General features: G+C 43.8%; 1 pseudogene; it reads right to left on the bottom strand.

The window, feature by feature from the left end:
* Positions 1-17,678, bottom strand: part of LOC135224076 (methionine synthase-like) — a 33,749-nt pseudogene extending 16,071 nt beyond the window's left edge.
* Between the last annotated feature and the right edge of the window lie 3,872 nt (positions 17,679-21,550).

Consider the following 21,550-nt stretch of genomic DNA (forward strand, 5'->3'; position numbering starts at 1 on the left):
TTGATTATATATATCTGCCAGGTAAGTATGAACAAACTTAATTGTAATATCATTTACAATATCATTTTGTTCATGAAACTTACCTGTCAGATATATATATATAGCTGAATCCCACCTTTGGTGGTGGGAGTAGACAGAATAGAAGATTTTAGGAAACATATATATGCAGATAATTGATATCTTGGTTCCTTACCTGTTAGCATAGCTGACTTCGTGGTTACTGCTGCATAAGTCTGCTTGTGCTACTAGAGTTTGCCAGCGAGGTAGAGACCTATAAAGCTGGTGCACTCCACATGATCTGTCAACTGGGGCGAGCCACAACGTGACTAGACCATTGACCATACAATGAGGGCAACGAAGTAAGATACAACCACCTGGCATAGCCTACCAAAGGTATCCCACTTAGACTAAGCTAATAGAAGGGAGATCCGCCGCAGGCGGTCAACCCCACAACCATAACACAAGTTAAAAACTCTCCTAACCATTAAAGGATAGGATGAGCGCTACCTTCCTGCCCCCAAAACAGTGTCTGCAGCGACGTATGGTCCGAGCGAGTAACAATTTTCGTATGTTGCTGTCACCTCCCGCAGGTAGTGTGAAGCGAACACCGAACTGCTTCACCAATAAGTGGCGCCCAAATATCTTTGATTGCCATATTCTTGTGAAAAGCCACCGAAGTAGCAATAGCCCTCAACTCGTGGGCTTTCACTTTTAGAAGCTCCATGTCACTTTCACTACACTTTTCATGGGCTTCCTTAACCGTACTTCTTAAGAAGAAGAACGCCAGTGCGTTCTTCGACATCGGAAGATCTGGTTTTTTCACAGAGCACCACAAGTTCTCCGAAGAGCCTCTGCATGCTCTGGTTTTTCTGCAAATAAAACTTGAGAGCCCTGACAGGACACAGGACTCTCTCAGCTTCAGGTCCCACTAGCTCCGACAACCCTTTGATCTCAAACGTCCTCGGCCAAGGGTTGGAAGGGTTCTCGTTCTTTGCTAAGAACGTAGGACTTAAGGAACAAACTGCACTATGATCCTTGACCCAATGTGCTTGCTTATGACTTGTATTTCGCTACCCTCTTCGCCCTCCGTCGCCAGAGCGGTTAGGAAAATGGTCTTCTTAGTAAGATTCCTAAGCGAAGCTAAATGGAGCGGTTCAAATTGACTCGACATGAGAAACTTAAGTACCACGTCTAAGTTCCACGATGGTACTTTCGGTTGGAGAACTTTCACAGTCTCAAATGATCTAATGAGATCATGAATGTCTCTGTCATTCGCTAAGTCGAGTCCTCTATGCCTGAAGACCACAGAAAGCACGCTTCTGTAGCCTTTAATCGTGGGAACGGCTAGTTTCGCTTCTTTCCTAAGGTGAAGAAGGAAATCTGCTATCTGGCTCACAGAGGTTGAGGTGGAGGAAATGCCCTTCTTTCTGCACCAACTTCTAAAGACAGCCCACTTCGATTGGTAAACTGCGATTGAGGAGGGCCTCCTTGCGGTGGCAATCGCCGTTGCCACAGGTCTTGAAAAAACCCCTCGCTCTGGCCAACTTCTTGATAGTCTGAACGCAGTCAGACTCAGAGCGGGGAGGTTTTTTTGTGGTACCTCTCGAAGTGGGGCTGTCTGAGTAGATCTTTCCTTAGGGGCAGAGTCCTTGAAAGTCTACCAGGAGGACAACACCTCCGTGAACCAGTCGACCGCTGGCCAGAAGGGGGCGATGAGGGTCATCCTCGCTCCCTCTGATGCAGCGAACTTCCTCATCACTTCCCCGAGGATTTTGAATGGGGGAAAGCGTAAATGTCTAGTCCCGACCAATTCCACAGTAGGGCGTCTACTGCCACTGCTCCCGGGTCCAGAACTGGGGAGCAATAAAGCGGAAGTCTCTTCGTTCGGGAAGTTGCGAAAATGTCCACATGAGGATGTCCCCACAGCTTCCATAGCGCCTGGCTTAACCTCCTGATGAAGGGTCTATTCTGTCGGCAGAAGCTGTCCTTGCCGACTGAGAAGGTCCGCTCGCACGTTTTCCACGCCTGACACGAATCTTGTCAGAATCGTGACGTTTTGCGACTTCGCCCAAATCAGGATATTCTTCGCGATGGCGAACAGAGAAGGAGAGTGAGTTCCCCCCTGTTTCCTGAGGTATGCCAGGGCTGTGGTGTTGTCTGAGTTTATCTGAACCACTTTGTTGGAGACTTCCTCTTGAAAGAACCTTAGCGCAAGGTAAATCGCTGAAAGTTCTTTTAGATTGATGTGCCCAGGACACCTGTTCCCCTCTCCAGGTGCCTGACACTTCTCTTCCTCCTAGTGTTGCTCCCCAACCCGTGGAGGACGCGTCGGAGAACAACACTAGGTCGGGGTTCCGAAGCTTGAGCGAAAGTCCTTCCGCAAGCTTCTTTGGATCCAACCACCATTTGAGGTGCTTTTTCACTTCTTCCGTCAAAAACAAGACCTCTTCTAGATCCTGTTTGCGTGACCAATTGCTTGAGAGGAAGAACTGAAGTGGTCGAAGGTGCAACCTTCCCAGAGAAACAAACTTCTCCAGTGAGGAAATGGTCCCCAGCAGACTCATCCATTCCCTCACCGAGCATGTTTCCTTCCCTAGAAAGGCTGACACTTTGTCTAGGCATTGAAGTTGTCGCCCCTGGGACGGAAAAAGCCCGAAAAGCCACTGAGTCCATCTGAATCCCAGATAGACTAAGGATTGAGGAGTCAGATGCGACTTTTCGAGATTCACCAAAGTCCCAGGGACCTCGCTAACGACAAAGTCGTGTGAAGGTCCTTCAGACACCGGTCTTGCCGATGAGGCTCGAATAAGCCAGTCGTCTAGGTAGAGAGAGATCCTTATTTCCGCAAGATGGAGCCACCTCGCAACGTTCTTCATAAGAACGGTGAACACCATCGGCGCCGTACTGAGACCGAAGCAGAGTGCCCTGAACTGGAATACCTTCCCTTTCAGGACAAACCGCAGGTATTCTCTTGATCGGATGGATGGGGACGTGAAAGTATGCGTCCTGAAGGTCTAATGAGACCATCCAATCCCCCAGTCTTAAGGCTGCAAGCACGGATTGAGGTGTCTCCATCTTGAACTTCTGCTTGGTAACGAAGCGATTTAGGCTGCTGACATCCAGAACGGGGCGCCACCCCCCTGACTGCTTCGGCACTAGGAACAGACGGTTGTAAAACCCTGGAGAACTCCAGTCGAAGACCTGTTCCACCGCCTGCTTCTTGATCATTTGATCTAGTAGATTGGGAAGCACTTTCCCGTTTTTCTACCCTGATACGAAGGAGAGGACAAATCCTTTTGGTGTCGAAGACAGCGGGGGTAACTTCAGGAAAGGAATTCTGTACCCCTTCTTGATGATGTCCAGAGACCAAGCGTCGGCACCTCTCTCTTCCCAGGCTCTCGCGAAATGTAGAAGTCTGGCTCCTACAGGTGGCTGAAGGACTTCCCTCTCACTTCTTGCTCTTAGAAGGAGCGGGGGTCTTGCCTCTGAAAGAGCCTTCTTCCTCGAGGTGGGGTGGGGGGGGAGGAGGGGGGGCTGGCCTTCGGAGGAAGAAGCAGATCGAAAGGGCTTCGATTTTCTTCAAAGCAGGGGACCCAGAAGACGAATAGTTTGTAGGCTTCCTAGAAGACTGCGCCGAAGGTCTTGGGTTGCTTTCTCCTGGAGACTGGCGGCTATGTCCTTTACCATAGACTGGGGGAAGAGATGTTCTGAGAAAGGCGTGAAAAGAAGATCCGCTTTTTGCGCTGGCGAGACCGACTTTGCGGTAAAATTGCAAAAGAGTGCTCTCTTCTTAAGCAGTCCCGTGCTGAAATGAGCAGCCAATTCCTCAGAACCATCCCTGACGGCCTTGTCCATGCAGACAATACACTGGACAGCTCCCCAGACTGATGGAATCAGAACTCCTGGACCTGGCATCCAAAACTCCTAGGCACCAGTCAAGAAATTAAAAGACCTCTAGTGTCCTGAAGAAGCCTTTAAGGTGAAAAGTCTAGCTCACTATGCGTCCAAGAGACTTTGGAAGAAGACAGAAAAGATCTTCTGGCGGCATCCACATACTACCAAAGTCTCCTTGAGCCAAGGCTGGAAGCTTAACTCCGACGTTTTCTCCCGTCTCGTACCACATACCAGCTTTGCCACAAAGTCTTGAAGGTGGTAAAGCGAAAGAAGTCTTGCCTGAAGCTTTCCTCTTTTCCATCCAATCATGGACCTTGCGAAAGCTTGCTTCTAGAAAGCGACTTCTTCATTTTCACAAAGCCCGAGATCTTAGTAGCTTTGGATGATGAAACTGAGAGGGAGGAGTATGTGGAGCTTCAGTGCTAGAAAGTGTCTGCAAAGACTGACTGTAGCAGACGAGTCAAAACCTTGTAGTCCGTCGAGACTGAAGCCAACTGCTGTCTTCGTCCACTTCGACGAAAGCGGCACTAATTTCCTCTTCAGACACTGGAGAAGTCGGAGGAAGTAAGGAAGAGTCACGAGCTTTCTCAAAAGAGAGAGCGGCGAAACAGGAAGAGTTCCCGCTTCCACTTGCGCTTTGCGGAGGTGGAAAACTGACGTCCGTAGGGGCGCGCTTTGGCGTCCGAAGCCAATCTTCTGGCGCCGACTGAAGCGCGCTCGACAGCAACAGGTGTACACCTGGCGTCCACTATAACGCGCTGAGCGTCCACTGGTGCTCGCTTAACTTGCCGAATCACGCTCGGTGTCCCACTGAAGCGCGCTTGACTTTCACAGAAGCGCGCTCGGCATCTAAAGAAACGCGCTTCCTATCTACATGTTTCGTAGTAGCGGATACAACCGCTTCTCGAGAGCGAGAAACGAATTTCTCACCTCCTCTAGAGAGTTGCTGGGAGCACAACGAACTCTAGAGGGAGACTCAAACGGAGAGAGAGACGAGCGAGGAGGAGGGAGAGGGAGAACGCCTCGACCTCTTCACAGGAAGATTGTCATCCTTCTTACGGCGACGTGGAACAGACTCTCTCGAGGAAATAACATCTCGAAGTTGCTGCTGAAGCGACTGGAGAACTCTTGCTTGGTAGGTGAAGCCTCCTTTTCTGGGGAGGGGCTGATCCTGTGAGCAGGCGAGTGGCGAGGGGACGCCTTCTTCCTACTCCCAGGAACCGCCACTTCACGCACCTTAGAGCGACTGCGGCGCTTGAAAGAATCATCTAGGAAAGACTCCGCCTCCGAAGAATCCTTACGCTTCTTCTTGCGGAGGAAAGCAGCAAACGCACTATCAGGCGAAGAGCAAAGTTCCGGAGAACAACTTGGACGTGAAGCGTCCCGAACACGAGCCGTCCTTTTCAGCGGAGGTGATGCGGCATGAGAGCTCCACCCCTTGCGCGGGGAGGAAGCTTCCGAAGAAGAAAAGCACTCCTTGAGAAGACGTGCACGCGCACGCTCCTTGGCAGTCTGGGTAGGTTCGTCAGAAGCTGCCGAAGGCACGCCAGATCGGTGGGGGTTCCTCGTAACCCTCCTTCGACTTTCGACATGCTCTCTCCCCGAACCTGGGAGTCAGCAGAGGTCTAGGTATAGAGGCGGAATGAGGCCGATCTGACGCACCCTCCACTACACAAGGGGCACTTTCACTGCACTTTTCTTCACTTTTGCTCTCCAGAGCTAACACTTTTGATTCTAAGTTACGAATCGATTCAAGAATTAGCGATAAAGTATTACCTTTCTACCGACACTGCTTCAGGGCCGGAGGCAACAACCTACAGGTAGGAGCATAAACTACAGAAGGAGGTTAGCAGGAGAATCATTAAAATCTTGCCTACCTGAAACACTCCTGGAGAAGACCTCCTTAACCTATCTCGCTCAAGTTTTCTTAAGATAGGTTTCATACTCCCTTCCACTCAGACTCTGTTAATCTTTCACACTCCTTACAACGACTTTCAAAACGTACATTCATTCCCCCGGCCCCCTGCAAACCTTACAAACAGAATGTGGGTCTACTGAAGCTTTCAGTAGCCTACCTCTACATTCGGACATAGAACAAAATCTAGCGCTAGTTGAACTAGACCCTGACATCTTGATCAAAGAAAAATCAATACCAAAATCAAATCAATCCAAAGTCAACGTGTGCCAAGCCACCGATCCAAATTCACATACCAAAGAAAAACAAAAGGGATACTCAAGTAGCTAGTAAGTTTCCAAAATCGGACGGAGGTGCTGCAACAGGTGTTTCCAGCACCGGCGCAGAAAAATTATGAATAGAAAATGGGAATGGTTCCTGATACCCGCCTCCCAGCGGCGGGAAATGGGTACTAACCACCTGATCCCACTGCGTGTGTCGTAAGTGTTTAAATTTTCTGTTGGATTCGGAAAAATACAGCTATATATATCTGACAGGTAAGTTTCATGAACAAATTAATAATTATATCTCAGCAGGCATGAATTTTTGCCCTTTCTCAGAAGTCATATGGTTATAAGTACTCAAAATTCCACTTTCTTGGCTCACTGTCTAATAAATGTTATTGTTATAATACAATTAAGTTTGTTCATACTTACCTGGCAGATATATATATAGCTGTATTCTCTGAAGTCCGACAGAATTTTCAAAAAATTCACGGCACAACGCAGTGGGCGGCCAGGTGGTTAGTACCCATTCCCGCCGCTGGGAGGCGGATATCAGGAACCATTCCCATTTTCTATATTCATATTTTAAATCAGTTGCCACTGTCTCCTGAGGGGAGGTGGGTGGGCACTTTAATTATATATATCTGCCAGGTAAGTATGACAAACTTAATTGTATTATAACAATAACATTTTGTTCATGAAACTTACCTGACAGATATATATATAGCTGAATCCCACCTTCGGATGGTGGGAAGAGACAGAATAGGATTTTTAGAAACTAAATTAAGTAGATGATATACATCTTGGTTACCTCACCTGTTAGCAGAGCCGACTTCGTGATTACTGTCACCAAAGTCTGCTTCTGCTTTACTAGAGTTGCCAGCGAGGTAGAGACCTGTAATGCTGGTGCGCTCTAGATGATCTGTCAACGGTGGGGGCGTGACCACAATGTGACTAGACCATATGACCATACTTCTGAGGGCAACGAAGCTAAAACCACCACCTGACCTAACCTATCATAGTTAGTTTCCATAACTTCTAGGCTAAAGAAAAGGAACGCGCCTTAAGCGAGCACCCACCCCTTCAAAGTTAAAAGCACACCTATCCCTTTTTCTATAGGGATAGGATTCGTGTTGCTTCCTGCCCCCAATAATATATCTACGGATATGTATTGGTCCTAGCGACTTACAGATCTCAAATGTCGTCTTCACATCCCGTCGGGAGTGTGAAGCGAACACAGAGTTGCTTCGCTAAAGAGTGGCACCTCAGGATGTTATTACTGATTTGTCATGCTCTGTTGAAATTGCTTCCCGAGGGCCAGCGCCCTCACCTCTTGAGCATTCATATTAAGAAAAAATCTCAAATCTTTATGCAAACATAATGAATGAGACTTTCTAAAAAAACTCCTTGACTATAATGCCAGGGTGTTCTTGGACATGAACCAGTCTGGTCTTTTTACGGAACGACCGCAGATTGTCCGTTGACCTTGACTTTCTATAGATTTATCAAGATAAAACTTGAGAGACCCGACAGGGCACAGGACTCTCTAATGCCCTTGCCCAATAATTTGTGCCATACCCTTGGTCTCCAAGCCTTCGGGTCAAGGGTTAGACAGGTTTTCGTTCTTACCAAGAACGGAAGGCTTAGAGGACAGACCACATTATGTCCTTTAAAGCCAAAACCTCTGATGATGGCTAAAACCTCACTACCCCTCTTTGCGTGGCTAGAGCGGTTAGAATGTTAGCCTTTCTGGTCACGTGCATTAAGTTCGCAGAAAGGATAGGTTCGAAATGCTTTTGGCATCGGAAACTCAGACTACGTCTAAGTTCCATGCCGGAACCTTCGATCCAGAGAATTTCAAGATCTCCACAGACCTCAAAGATCGTGAAGCTTTGTTGTTTGACAGAACCGAATCTCTGAGCCTAGAGGCCGTCAACAACATATTTGCATATTCTACAATAGTTAGGACTTCTAGCTTATCTCATACTTCAGACGGAAAGATAGAACCATAAAGAAATTCACAGAGGTCGAGGTGGAGGAACAGTCATTTTCCCTTCACTATCTCCAGAAACGGCCCCCTCCGATTGAACACTGAAAATAGGCAGCACTGCTTTGCCTTGGCCAAGAGACTGCCATTAATCTTGAAGATCTTATCGCTTCTCGATAGTCTGAACGCCTTCAGACTCAGAGAGGAGATATTAGATACTTCACTAAGTGACGATGTTAGATTACACCGATTCTCTCGGGAAGGGTCTTTGGCTTTTAACAATTCTCTCTGAATTACATGACCTCTGTGAATCCAATCTCTTAAAGGCCAACATGGGTGGCAACTAATGCTAATCCTCTAGGATCATGAATAAGGGAACAACTTAAGAGGAAGCTCCTTTGTCTTCAATATTACGAAAAAACGTTAACGAAAGGACGCCCTCAGTCTCTCCTCAACTTTCGACATACTTCTAAGTGAGGATTACTCAGAACGTCAGTAGTTGCTGCCTTTGATTGAGAAGACCCGCACGGACGAGCACTAGTTTAACGAACCTCTTGAGGATCGTTACGTTCCGTGCCCAAGCCCATAACCAACTCTCTCTTCTTGAGCTATGAGAGAGCTGAGAAATTATCCGAGATGATTTGGACCACTCAATCAAAACTCACTCTTCGAGGAACTGGAGAGCCGACCAAATTGGCTTCCAATTCTTTCAGACAATGTGCCAGGACATCTGTTCCTCTGTTCGGATGTCTGGCACCCTCTCGCTATCACCCGAGGTGATCCTCAAGCCGTTGAGAGAAAATTAGAATTATTACTAGATCTATGATGTTATTCCAATTTCTCCGTGAGGAAAAACTGTAGAGGTCTGAATTGCTGTTTATTCAGAGGAAAACAAGCTTCTCCAGCGAGGAAATGGTCCCCAGCAAACTCATCCATTCCCTCACTAGCCTGCTTTCCTTCCCTAAATAAGGCTGCGCTTTGCATAAGCAGGAAGAGCATTATTATAGTGCTATGCCGCGGTAGACGTACAGAATTCTGTTACAGTGCGGTAAAACCGCACCGAACAGGTATAAGAGATATCTTGTTGAAATTTTCTAAGTAAACGGAAGGCATGTTCATTCATGATTACTAGAAATTTCCTCAACCCGAGGCTAAAATCCATGATTGTAGGGCAGAGAGATGGCTAGTCAGCCATTCCCGCAGGGGAGAGAGACGTAACCAACCGCACATGTCACAGAGCTAGCCGGTACTGCGTAGATCACAGTAACAGCAGCCTTGTTCATTCATCGTCTCACACTATCTGCCTGAGTTTGCCAGCTACTCCCTTTACGAAGAATAGGTATGATATTATCGAGCAAAAGGAAACTCTCAAGCAGGCATATTTAAACGAAACAGAATTCGCTAAATACAGAAGCTGAGTTGTTGTTGTTCGTAACAATACCTTAAGAGTTGTTCTTACTCCGAAAACTCTTGGAAGGTTGAAGGGAGTGTCAATTAAATACATCAGAACAACAGTTCTTTCGGCTTCTATCCGTAGAGGTAAATACGATATGCGTATATGACTTGACCCATGCGTTAGCAAAATGACGCAAGATAAACTACGTAAGTATTGTAGTAATTTGAACATCGAATTCTCTACTACATCTTTCCTCGACGAGGAAGAGAGAAAGAAAGGAAAACGACTGTCCACGTTCTAATGAATGAGACTTTTTAAAAGAACTCCTTGAGTCTTTGCCAAGACTCTTTGCCAAGAGAAGGGAGTAATATTCGAATAGAGATCATCAAGTAGAAACCGAGGATCGAAAAGGACGTTTCAATGTTTCTTATGATATTGGACATAAGACTTCCTGGGATCTAGTCTACAAGTCTTTTTCTTACTCCCCGGATGAGCCTCTGAAAATGAATGAGAGCTCTTCCGAAATTTGTTAATGAGAGTTTATCCGCTTAAACGATAAAAACGTTAAAATCTATGTCAATGAGAACTACTCCATTTATGAGGGGTACCCCCACTTAAATGACAAACGTTTAGTATCTTGACAATGGGGAAAACGTCCTTACTTGACAAAACAATTAGCACTTTGCTAATAAGGGGAAAGACCCTTTTAACATGACGCCCGAAATCACCCCAGGAATCCGAGTATATATCTTCCCGATTCTTCCCAGAGAAATCGATGAAGAGGCAAGAGGGATCGAAGAAAAATTTGGGTATGGTCTCTCCGCTACTCCGAATCCTTTTTTAAAAATTTTCTGTAAAGGAATGTCCTGTGGAGAGTCCTGAAAAACCTCCTCTTGACGAGCGTTTAGAAAGCGTCAAGCGTCCTAAGAAACGTCCTGAACAGCAATAAGACGCCGTCTACAAGTCTTTTCTCTCTGCAAAGCGTCCTGCCGAGCTTCCACCAAAGCGTCCTGGCGAATGTCCACAAAAGCGTCCTGCCGAGCGTCCTCATAAGCGTCCTGCTGAGCGTCCTCAAAAAATGTCCTGCTTAGCTGCGAGCGTGTCTGAGCAGAGAACACCAAGTCTTCTGAACGACATTTCAGAGAGGATCTCGCTGAGCGCCCTGATGCATGCAAGGCCCGCCAAGAGGCGTCCTGGCGAGCGACCTTGCCAACATCTCAATGTTATGACGAACCGCGTTTTGTGTAGGACGTTGAATATTTTCAAGGGACGTCCTCATGCGAGTCTCCATGGAGAGCCGCACGCTGCTTCTGAAGTGTGTGAACACTAAAGGAAGACGTACGGCTTTCGTCTTCAAGACGGGAGGGCATTAAAAGACCTTCATACCTTCTTACAAAGACAGTGGCCGCCTGTGCGACAACTTGTGTCTTAGTAATGCAAAAGAACATCTCCAGAAACGCACTCAGCAAAACAAAAAAAGGAACGCCGAGCGTCCGAAAGACACCCTCGCAAGGTGCTTGCCGAGCGTCCTGGAGAATGTCTCTACTTATAGGACGTCGAGCACCTCCAACCAAAAGCTTCCTCACGTCTAAATTGCCCTTCTTATGCCGAACCAGAGACATAAGTTGTTTGACTGTGCAAAGCAGCTTGCCGGACGTCAAACTTATCAGCTTGCTTTTTCGAAGTAAAGCGAACGTTACATAACGTATACGGAGCGCCATGAGGAGAGGAGACAAATACTGAGTTGCTCCTCCAAAAGGTGGAATCAAGAATGTCCTTGATTACCATATTCTTTTGGAATGCTAGCGAGGTTGAAACAGCTCTAACTTCATGAGCGTTCACTCGCAGGAGGCTCAAATCACTCTTCTGGCAAGATGAATGAGCCTCCTTAATAATGTCCCTTAGGTAAAAGAGCCAGTGCATTCTTCGAAAAGGTAAATGTGGTCTCTTCCTGAGCACCATAAATTACCCGAAGGACCTCTTACTTCCTTCGTTTATATAAATAAAATTTGAGAGCCCTGACAGGGCACAGGACTCTTTCATCCTCTCGTGACGAGAGAGAGGACGTCAAGCATCCTCTTCTCTAAAGCTTCTTAAGGGGGGCGCGAGTCCTTCCCGAGAGCTCCAACCCCTGTGTGGGGAGGACGCCTCGGAGGACGAGAAGCAATCCTTCAAGATTCGTGCACGTGCTCGATCTTCGGCAGCCTGGGAAGCGACAACAGGACCTACCGAAAGGAAGCCAGCTCAGCGTGAAAAACCCGTAACCCTCCTTCGGCTTTTGACATGCCCTCTCCCCTGGTTTCCTGGGAGTCCGACAGAGGTCTAGGCCTAGAGGCGTTATGGGCCGATCTGACGTTCCCTCCTGACGAGAGAGAGGACGTGAAGCGTCCTCTTCTCTAAAGCTTCTTAGAGGGCGCGAGTCCTTCCGAGAGCTCCAAACCCTTGGCGCGGGGAGGACGCCTCGGAGGACGAGAAGCAATCCTTCAAGATTCGTGCACGTGCACGATCTTTAGCAGCCTGGGAAGCGTCAACAGGTCCTGCCGAAGGGACGCCAGATCGGTGGGGGAGCCCCCGTAACCCTCTTGCGGCTTTCGACATGCCTCTCCCTGAGTCCTGGGAGTCCGACAGAGGTCCAGGCCTAGAGGCATATGGGGCCGATCTGACGCCCCCTCCACAACACAAGGGGCACTACACTTCACACACTGATTGGAGGACGAGCACTTTAGTCTAAGATTACTTGATGTAATCCTCTAGCAGACACTTCTTCTAGGCCCGTAAGCCATACCACAGGGTTAGGCAAAATAAATTCTATAGGAGGTTAGAAGGTTCATTATTTCTAACTTCTGTTTACTGTGGAGGAAAACTCCTGATTCTAACACGCTCTAAAATGCGTACATGAATCCCTACTTCTTCCGTAATCAGTCACACATTACACTAATTACATTGATCTTATGCAAAGAAAAAACTGTAAACGTCATATATACTAAGCGAGTGTCTACCGAAAGTTCCGGTAGCCTCACCCTTACCCCCATGCAGACAACAAAGTCTGAAACTAGGCTAACTAGCTTCAGACATCATATGCATGAAAAAATTTAACTTATGATAGCGTATGCCTAGCCACAAATCCAAGTCAATAATCGAAAGAATAATTAGGATACTTAAGCGGCTAATGAAGTTTCAAAATCCTAGGCGGAGGTCTGTAAACAGTTGTTTACCGACCGGCGACAGAAAAAATATGAATAGAAAATGGGAATGGTTCCTGATATCCGCCTCCCGCAGCTGGCAGGAATGGGTACTACCACCTGGCCGCCCACTGCGTGTGCCCGCGAATTTTGAAATTCTGTCGGACTTCAGAGAATACAGCTATATATATATATCTGTCAGGTAAGTTTCATGAACAAACAACATATTTAGCAGTCAAGTCCATATAATTTAAGGAGAGTAAATTATCTATATACAGTACCATAGTATTGAATCTTATGCATTCAATTCACAACACACATAAAAGTTTTAAAATTGCAGAAGTCTCTTTAAACATTTCTAGCCCATTTCTCTCTACAAAGTATTGAAGAATTGCATTGCTATGAGACAATATTTTGGTTTTTTATTAAATAATTTATAAACTTTGTATGTCAACAGAACTCTTGCAGTCATTATCAGATGCAGTACTGTAATTTCTGTACTTAATAATGTATATTTATATGAAAAAAAATATAAATAGCAATGCACGTCAGTAAAAATGTTCAATAATATTTAAAATATAATAAAATTATGTAGGGCAAAACCCATAAATAATAACATACCAATATTAACAAAATTTGTGTTGTAGTGATCCGTGTAGGTTCCAAACCACACAGCAACTGCGCTCCCTCATATAAATCCTGTGGAGGAACTCGGGGCTTGATTGTTGCTACAGTGTCAGCAATTGCTCTGAAATTATCTCGGTTTTCAGTCAGTGCAAAAATATGCTTTCTTTAAAAAAATTCTTTCTCCATTTTGTAGAAACAGGAAGCAACTGTATAATTTACTCTCCATTTTCAAACGAAAACCATGAGAAACCTATAGCAAACATTAATTCATTATCTCCAGGTGCATCAAGCATTTAAGACATTACAAAAGGTGTGAATTACTTAATGTCACTGGACTACTTATCACTTTATTCATGTCAATATCAACCATCAAACAAAAACTCTTACATATGAAACTATCATAACTGTAATCATATGACCAAGCTATATATAGTAGACCCAAAAACCCAGCTACCTGGTAATTTATCTCTGGTATCAAAATCTACAAAATGAAGAAACCAAGATCCATTAAAACACAGTGGCTTATTACTACATCCAAAGGTAAATAGTTCTAGGGCTGGGGACTTAAGTCAAACTATCAGGAAGTTGGGATTTAAAACATAAAAAAAGCCATAATTGATTCTGATGATTTTGGTGCCAATTACAGTTTTAATTTTCTTGCTTTGGCTCAAAATATTAATTTTGATTAATTACAACAGACAGGCATGGTGAGTCAGTCAAAGGCTGGTAACCTTGCAGACATCACAAAAGCCCCATATATTTGTTTTCTCTTTCATAAAGATTCTCTCTCTTCCTCTCCCTATTTCTTTTATTAATATTAGTTACCATGTCTAACAGAGGTAGTGGGTAATAGCACCTATGAAGAATCCTCAGACTAGCACTTTACTCACTAATTTTCTACATGAAAAAACTTTTACTACTATTTAAATAAAATACCACAAAACCCCATTAATATGAAATTCATTATCCTTAAGATTAAAGAATACTGTACTTAAAAACGATTTTTGCAAACTAATCTCTCAGAGCTTTTATTTCCTCAACAAAGACATTTTTCATTTACCTTATATGATCAGGAGTAGTACCACAACACCCTCCAACCACATTAACCAGTCCATCTAAAGCAAATTCTTTAATGTGATTTGCTGTAGTCTCTGGTGTTTCATCATATTCACCAAATGTATTTGGTAGGCCAGCATGGGGTAACATATCACAAAAGATTTTGTATTCAAGCAATATTTTCAATAAATGGACGCATCTCTACAGCTCCAAGGGCACAATTCAAACCGATGCTGAAATAAGCGATAGAAAATAAATAACATCTTGACACATAAGACATTTTGAACTGCTGTTAATGAATGTTGTTTAAAAGAACAAGAGGAAACAAAATTATACTTAAACACCTAAAGAAAGTTTTACAGAACTTCCATATAGTGACCTTTAGAAGTCTTATTAGTACATATGTTAGAAGTCTAAAAAATTTCAACATTTAAACTTTGATCAAGTTCCTAACTATGCAAATAAAGCTATACATGTGCATATTTTATTGAAATAGTAGAAAATTCTTGGAATTAGCTATACGCAAAGTAAACTTTTATAAATGCTGCCAAGTAGCATCCATTACCAGCTAAATAGTCCTCAAGCTCCACCATCCTGAGGTAGAGTTGAGGAACTACCTTATCACATCCAAAATTCCTGAGAGCACACTGTCAATTATACTGTCATTGACATATTTTCCCTTCGTTATGTTTGATGAGTAAGGAGTTTTTTTTCTTTTTTACTCTGTCTAGCGCACATTTTTACTTCAATTCTATCTTGGTAATGTCTATTTTTCTATATTTTTTGTGCTCCATTGCTGACCATCATACTGAATTGGTAGTTATTGCACTTAATAAGTTGCATTCAGTTAGTCCATATTTATTTGTCTGTAAGCACAGCTCCTTTTCCCTTTTTCATCAAGTACTCAAACCATCCTCCATCTTCGAGAGTAATTGAGTGAATTGATCCTAAAAACGGTACCTATTTAGAAACATGAATGTGAACCTTGTAACCTCACCTTTTGGTATGAAAGTAAACAAATAATTATTTCATATGAAATAAATAAAAGAGGAATGCAATGTGACAAATAGTATAACCACAATACACTAATCTCATATATATTTTATATTTAATAAAAAAAAAAACTTACCACATAGGCTGTGCATGAGAGATGCTGATAACAAAAGCATCGCCTGTCTGACCAGAAAGAGTTCTTCCAGATTTGTCAACTATGGTACCTGACACCTGAAAAGAATTGTCAAGATAACTAACAGTAAAAGAATGAATTACAATATTCTATGCAAAATAATCTTTGCAATATTCTTCCCAGTCATGAAATGGATTTTGTTTATTATAATATTGTCAAAGCATAAAACTCAATACAGTAGTTACAATAAGGTTAGTAAAAAAAAAAAATAAGAGCAAAAATTCTTATTTCCAGATTGAAACAATGGTATGAATGAAAAATATGATGGCTTTGAAATCACAATGATGAGCAAGGCATTTTGAAGTCTTGGATGGGTGACAAAAGTTGAAATTCACTGATAAATATCTAGAGAAACAGAACCAAACCTCAAATTTGACAACCACTTACAAAAACAGGTACTGGGTCATAGTCCTCTTCAAACAAAGTCTGAATGGCAAACAGGGCAGCCTTGGAATTTGCAGTGTCAAATACGGTTTCAACTAGAAGAATATCAACACCTCCATCTAGAAGGCCCTTTGCTTGCTCAGAGTATGCTTGAACTAATTCATCAAAAGCTGTAAAGGAAATGGAGAATATTAATTTTCCAACAAAACTTATGTTATTTTTAGCCTATATTTTCTAAATGACACTTCATTTTAAGTCTGTTTAAATGTATACTGAATATTTTTAATGACTATAAAGATGTCAACATTTTCTGCTTGATACTATTACAATCAATTGATTCTCCAGATACTCACTAATATTCCTGAAATCGGGTCGCTCGACAGAAGGAGATATAGATAGAGTTCGATTTGTTGGTCCCATAGCTCCTGCAACATATCGTCGTTTACCTGTAGCTTGTGTCACTTCATCTGCAGCACGTCTCGCAAGACGAGCTGATTCCAGATTCAACCTAAAGAATATGAGTAACAAATCCATAATAATTTATAATTCATGCAACATAAGCTAAAACAGTTCTTTGCGCAGTGCTGTATATGGAATTCTGCTATAATGAGAACAATTACAGGCAGTCCCCGGGTTACGACAGGCTTGGCTTACGAAGTCCGAGGTTAAGGCGCTTTTCAATTATGTTCATCAGAAATTATTTCCAGGGTTACGACGCCTACAACGCTGATCTGGCAGATGAAATATGACACTAAAAATGCAAAATAATCAATATTTGAAGGGTTTTTTTATGTAAAATGCAATAAGAATGCAGGTTACATAGTTTTCAATGCACCCAAACCATTAAAAGTAAGGTTTCTTAAGATTTTTTACTATGTTCTGGCTTACGACGATTTTTGGCTTGCAACGCGTCTCAAGAACAGAACCTCCATCGTAACCCGGGGACTGCCTGTAATGCTTAAAGAAATACCTGTAACAAATATGCTGGAGATGATAATCAGCTTGAGCAACCCATGGTTCCACTGAATGTGTTGGTTTCTATTATATCAGCACCAGCTTCAAGGTATTCCTGCAATAGAATTATAGAATAGAGCAAGTTATCTAAAATGATGGAAGTTCATATGTTTACATAAACAAGAAAAAATTGCAACATTATGTTAGCAATGGAGACAGCTCAAGATAATACAATACTGGGTTTAATAGGACAGTTCCCTTAGAAGAGTGCAAGCCATTTTGTTTTTAATAGAATATTAGCATGCACAAATTTACAGTCTTACTCAAATCATCGATCATAACAGTATATGTGACTGACAAGCTAATAAAAATTATTCCCAAAAGATATCACAGATATTAAAAAAAATTAATATAACTGCAGCTTGATGATAACAGAAGGATTACCTACTACATAACAAAATATATTCACTGTTCACAACACTGGAGACCAGACGAGTAAGATCTTATGAGGCAAAATACAGTATGTATTTACCTTGTGAATCCCAAGAATAATCTGAGGTCGTGTTAAGGATAAAAGATCGTTGTTTCCCTTCAAATTACACTCATGGTCTCTAAATTCTTCTCCACGGTAATCATCCTCTTCTAGGTTTGTGGGGCGCTGAATAATAGTTCCATCGCCCATCCATGACGAGAATACGTTGGCGTAGGGCATCATGGATCTCCTCTGCCCTCCCTGCAATATAGAGAAAAAAAAAGATAAAGTACAATTGTCTGCTACTGATATTTCAGATTTAACTGACTGACAAACTCGGTGTATGCATTACAAAACGCCATGTTCTACTTTAATTGTAGTTACTTTAAACAAAACTAGTATATAATAAAACAGGTTTCATAACATTAAAATCCCCTTGTTGTATTAGCTCACATGTTAGAAGTCTCCCACTAGGGCTATCACTGCAGTATGACTAGCATGGCACACTGCAAAGATTAGCAATATGGTATCCCCTTTTACTTCTAAGCATAATTTTCTCATCTAAAAAGCACATCTAAGCAACTCACTAAGGTAAGAACTATAATTCATAGCCACATTGGCATTCCAACCGTTAGCTTTCCTTTGTAATAATCTGTTGTGGTGAACACATGAATTTTGGCCAACAAAGTGAGTGGAAAAAAGTCTTCTTTCCAAGGGATGATATTTGTATTGTGAGCCATACTGGGCGCAACATGGGATGGGTATAGAAGGGGTATGAGTATGTCGATAATTCAGCATGCTGTTGACAAAAGGAAGTAATGTAGTAAACATAAGTGTTTTACTAAATACAGTAGTACATCATGTAAGATTACAGTAATGGGATGCTTCCATTCAGATCTCTCATAACTACAGTGAAAGTAAAATTATGTGCAAAATGTACCAGGCAACATGATTTTATGATCACAAAATGGCTATGTAATGCTTCAGTACATTGTGTACTATGTTAAGACAATCCTCCAGTAACCATCACTGTGATAATGCCCTGGCAGATCTGGGCAAAACTTTTCCACGTAAGGTTCCACTTCCAAAGAAAATTCATGGGAACAATACCCCTGAGAAATTTAAATAGTCAAGTGGGTGTGTAATTTTAGATGTTAAACATCCTAGCCTAGAGTTTTTCCTCCAATAGCTCCAGGCTGGACTCTTGTGACTCTGACACGGATGTGTGTACCCCATAGCTCTGACAATAATGGGTACCACAGGGGGCAGACCAAAACCTCAAGCGTACGGTAGATTTGTGAAAGGTACGCAGAAAACAGCAAATAAACAAGGTATGTGAGCAACGTAGCAAATATTGTTTATGATTTTATGCAACATAGACAGGGGGGGGGGGGGGGGGGGGGGGGGGGGGGGGGGGGTGGTGTTATTAATCAGTACGCTCAGGTCCATAGGTAAGGTTATGGAAGGTGAGGTTAAAAAAGATTCACATATTCTTTTTTTTTTTTTGACAGGGCCAGAAGTTTAGTGGAGGTGGGGGGGAGTTGGGAGAATAGGGATGGGAGGGGGGACAGCTTCTCAATCAGGTGGAACCTGGCGCTCTAGGTTAGGTTGCATCTCTATATTTTTCTAATATGATATTGTTAGTATACGAATAAGTTTTGTACATACTTACCTGGCAGATATATACTTAGCTTAGGTCTCTGACGTCACGACAGAAAATTCAAACTCGCGGCGCACGCTACAGGTAGGTCATGTGATCTACCCTTACCCGCCGCTGGGAGGCGGGTGTAAGAACCAGTCCCCCTTTCCTGTCAGGTTATTTTCTTCCACCTGTCTCCTGAGGGGAGGCTGGGCGGGCCATCAATCGTAATATATCTGCCAGGTAAGTATACAAAACTTTATTGTATACTAACAATATCATTTTGTGTACATGACTTCCTGCCAGATATATACTTAGCTGATTGACACCCTTGCTGGAGGGAAAGAGACACATACTTACTTAGAAAGTGGGGACAACACATGTTTAAAGGAATACATAATATAAACCTCTGTTCTTACCTGATTTAGGCAGAAGACTTGATAGTTACTGTCTATTAGTCTGCGTTGCCTAAAGAGTCCTCGCGAGGGCGTGACCTATGGCTGAAGAACTCTTTGGGTCTACCAATGGAACTGAGTCCACTTACTTGGCAGAATCCAAGCAGGATCTGGTCAATGGGGATCAACCCGCTTACATGCCAGAGCCTATCACTACCAATTGCAAGGAGCCTCAAGCACAACCGATCACCTAACCAAATACTAACATTAGTATACGAAAGAAGGAGCTGCCTCCTGCAACCTCCTTCGTACAACCAAAAAACTCAAACTTAAAACTAACAGGGAAAAAGGATTAAAAGGAGTGTTTTCAGCTCCCTGCCCCAGCACTGAATCCGCCGATACGTAAGGGCCTAGCCCAAAACACTTATCATACGTAATCGATACGTCCCTTAGGTAGTGATTAGAGAAGACTGATTCACACCTCCAAAAAGTGGCCTTCATAAGGTTTTGTAATGACAAATTCTTCTTGAAAGCCAAAGACGTCGCGATGGCCCGTACTTCGTGCGCCTTGACTTTCAGAAGGTTAAACTGTTGCTGATTGCAAGAAGTGTGTGCTTCTCTAATAATATTCCTGATAAAGAATGAGAGTGCATTTTTAGATAAGGGCCTACTGGGGTTCCCTTACAGAGCACCAGAGATTGCTCTCATTAGCGGCAAGTCTTTTCTTCCTCTGAAGATAATATTTCAGGCTTCTCACCGGGCAAAGAGATCTCTCCTCTTCTGTCCCGACTAAGGAGGATAAGCTTTTGATTTCGAAGCTCCTGGGCCACGGCGAAGAAGGGTTTTCATTCTTGGCTAGGAAAGCCGGAAGAAAAGAGCAAACCGCGGAGCCTCCTTGGAAACCTACCTCACCTTCTAGAGCCTGAAGCTCGCTGACCCTCTTAGCTGACGCTAACGCACAGAGAAAAATAGTCTTCATGAAAGGTCTCTGAACGAAGCAGCATGGGGAGGTTCGAACCTTGAGGACCTCAGGAAGAGCAGCACGACATCAAGATTCCAGCTAGGCACTAAGGAGGAGGTTCTTTTAACCATTTCAAACGATCTGATTAATCATGGAGGTCCTTGTCCTCAGATATGTTTAATCCTCTATGACGAAAACAGAGGAAAGCATGCTCCTGTATCCCTTGATGGTGGAGACAACCAACCCGCATTTTTCCCTCAGGAAGATAAGGAAATCTGCAATCTGCGTCACGAGGGTACTGGAGGAGGAAACTTTATGAGTCCTGCACCAGCGTCGAAAAACATCCCACTTCGACTGGTAGACTCTAGATGTGGAAGGTCTACATGCATTGGCAATAGCCCTTGCAGACTTTGCCGAAAAGCCCTTAGCTCTGACGAGACTCTTGATAGTCTGAATCCAGTCAGACTGAGAGCGGGAGGTTTTTGTGAAACCTGTCGAAGTGGGGCTGTTTGAGCAGATCGACTCTTAGAGGTAGGGATCTTGGGACATCCACCAGCCATTCCAGACCTCTGTGAACCAGTCGTGGGCGGGCCCGGGCCAGAACGGAGCTATCAACGTCATCCTTGTTCCCTCTGACGCTGCGAATTTCCTTAACGTTTCCCCTATAATCTTGAAAGGCGGGAACGCGTAAAGATCCAGATTCCTCCAATCCATCAGGAATGCATCTATTGCCCACTGCTCTTGGGTCTGCAATAGGGGAGCAGTTATAGATCTATCCGCGCATTCCTGGAGGTCGCAAATAGATCGAGATGGGGCCTGCCCCACGTCCCTCCCACAGCTCCTGGCATACGTCCGCGTGCAGAGTCCACTCTGAGGGAAGGACTTGATTCCTTCTGCTTAGCAGATCCGACTCTGACATTTTCTTTCTCCCTGTACGAACCTGGTGAGAAGCCTATGTTTCCTTTCCTCTGACCACAAGAGGAGCGTCCTCGCTGTCTCGTACAGGGAGAAAGAGTGAGTCCCCCTCCCCCCTGTTTTCGAATGTAAGCCAGGGCTGGTAGTGTTTGCGGAGTTGATCTGAACATATTTCCCTTTTACAGGGGTTCGAAGGTCTTGAGAGCTAACCAAATCGCTGTTAGCTCCTTCTTGTTGATGTGCCAGGACACCTGATCCCCATCCAGGTGCCTGACACTTCTCTCGACCCGAGAGTAGCTCCCCAACCTTTGTCGAAGCGTCTGC

This window comes from Macrobrachium nipponense, chromosome 10, assembly GCF_015104395.2.
Source record: "Macrobrachium nipponense isolate FS-2020 chromosome 10, ASM1510439v2, whole genome shotgun sequence".
Classification (NCBI taxonomy): Eukaryota; Metazoa; Arthropoda; class Malacostraca; order Decapoda; family Palaemonidae; genus Macrobrachium; species Macrobrachium nipponense.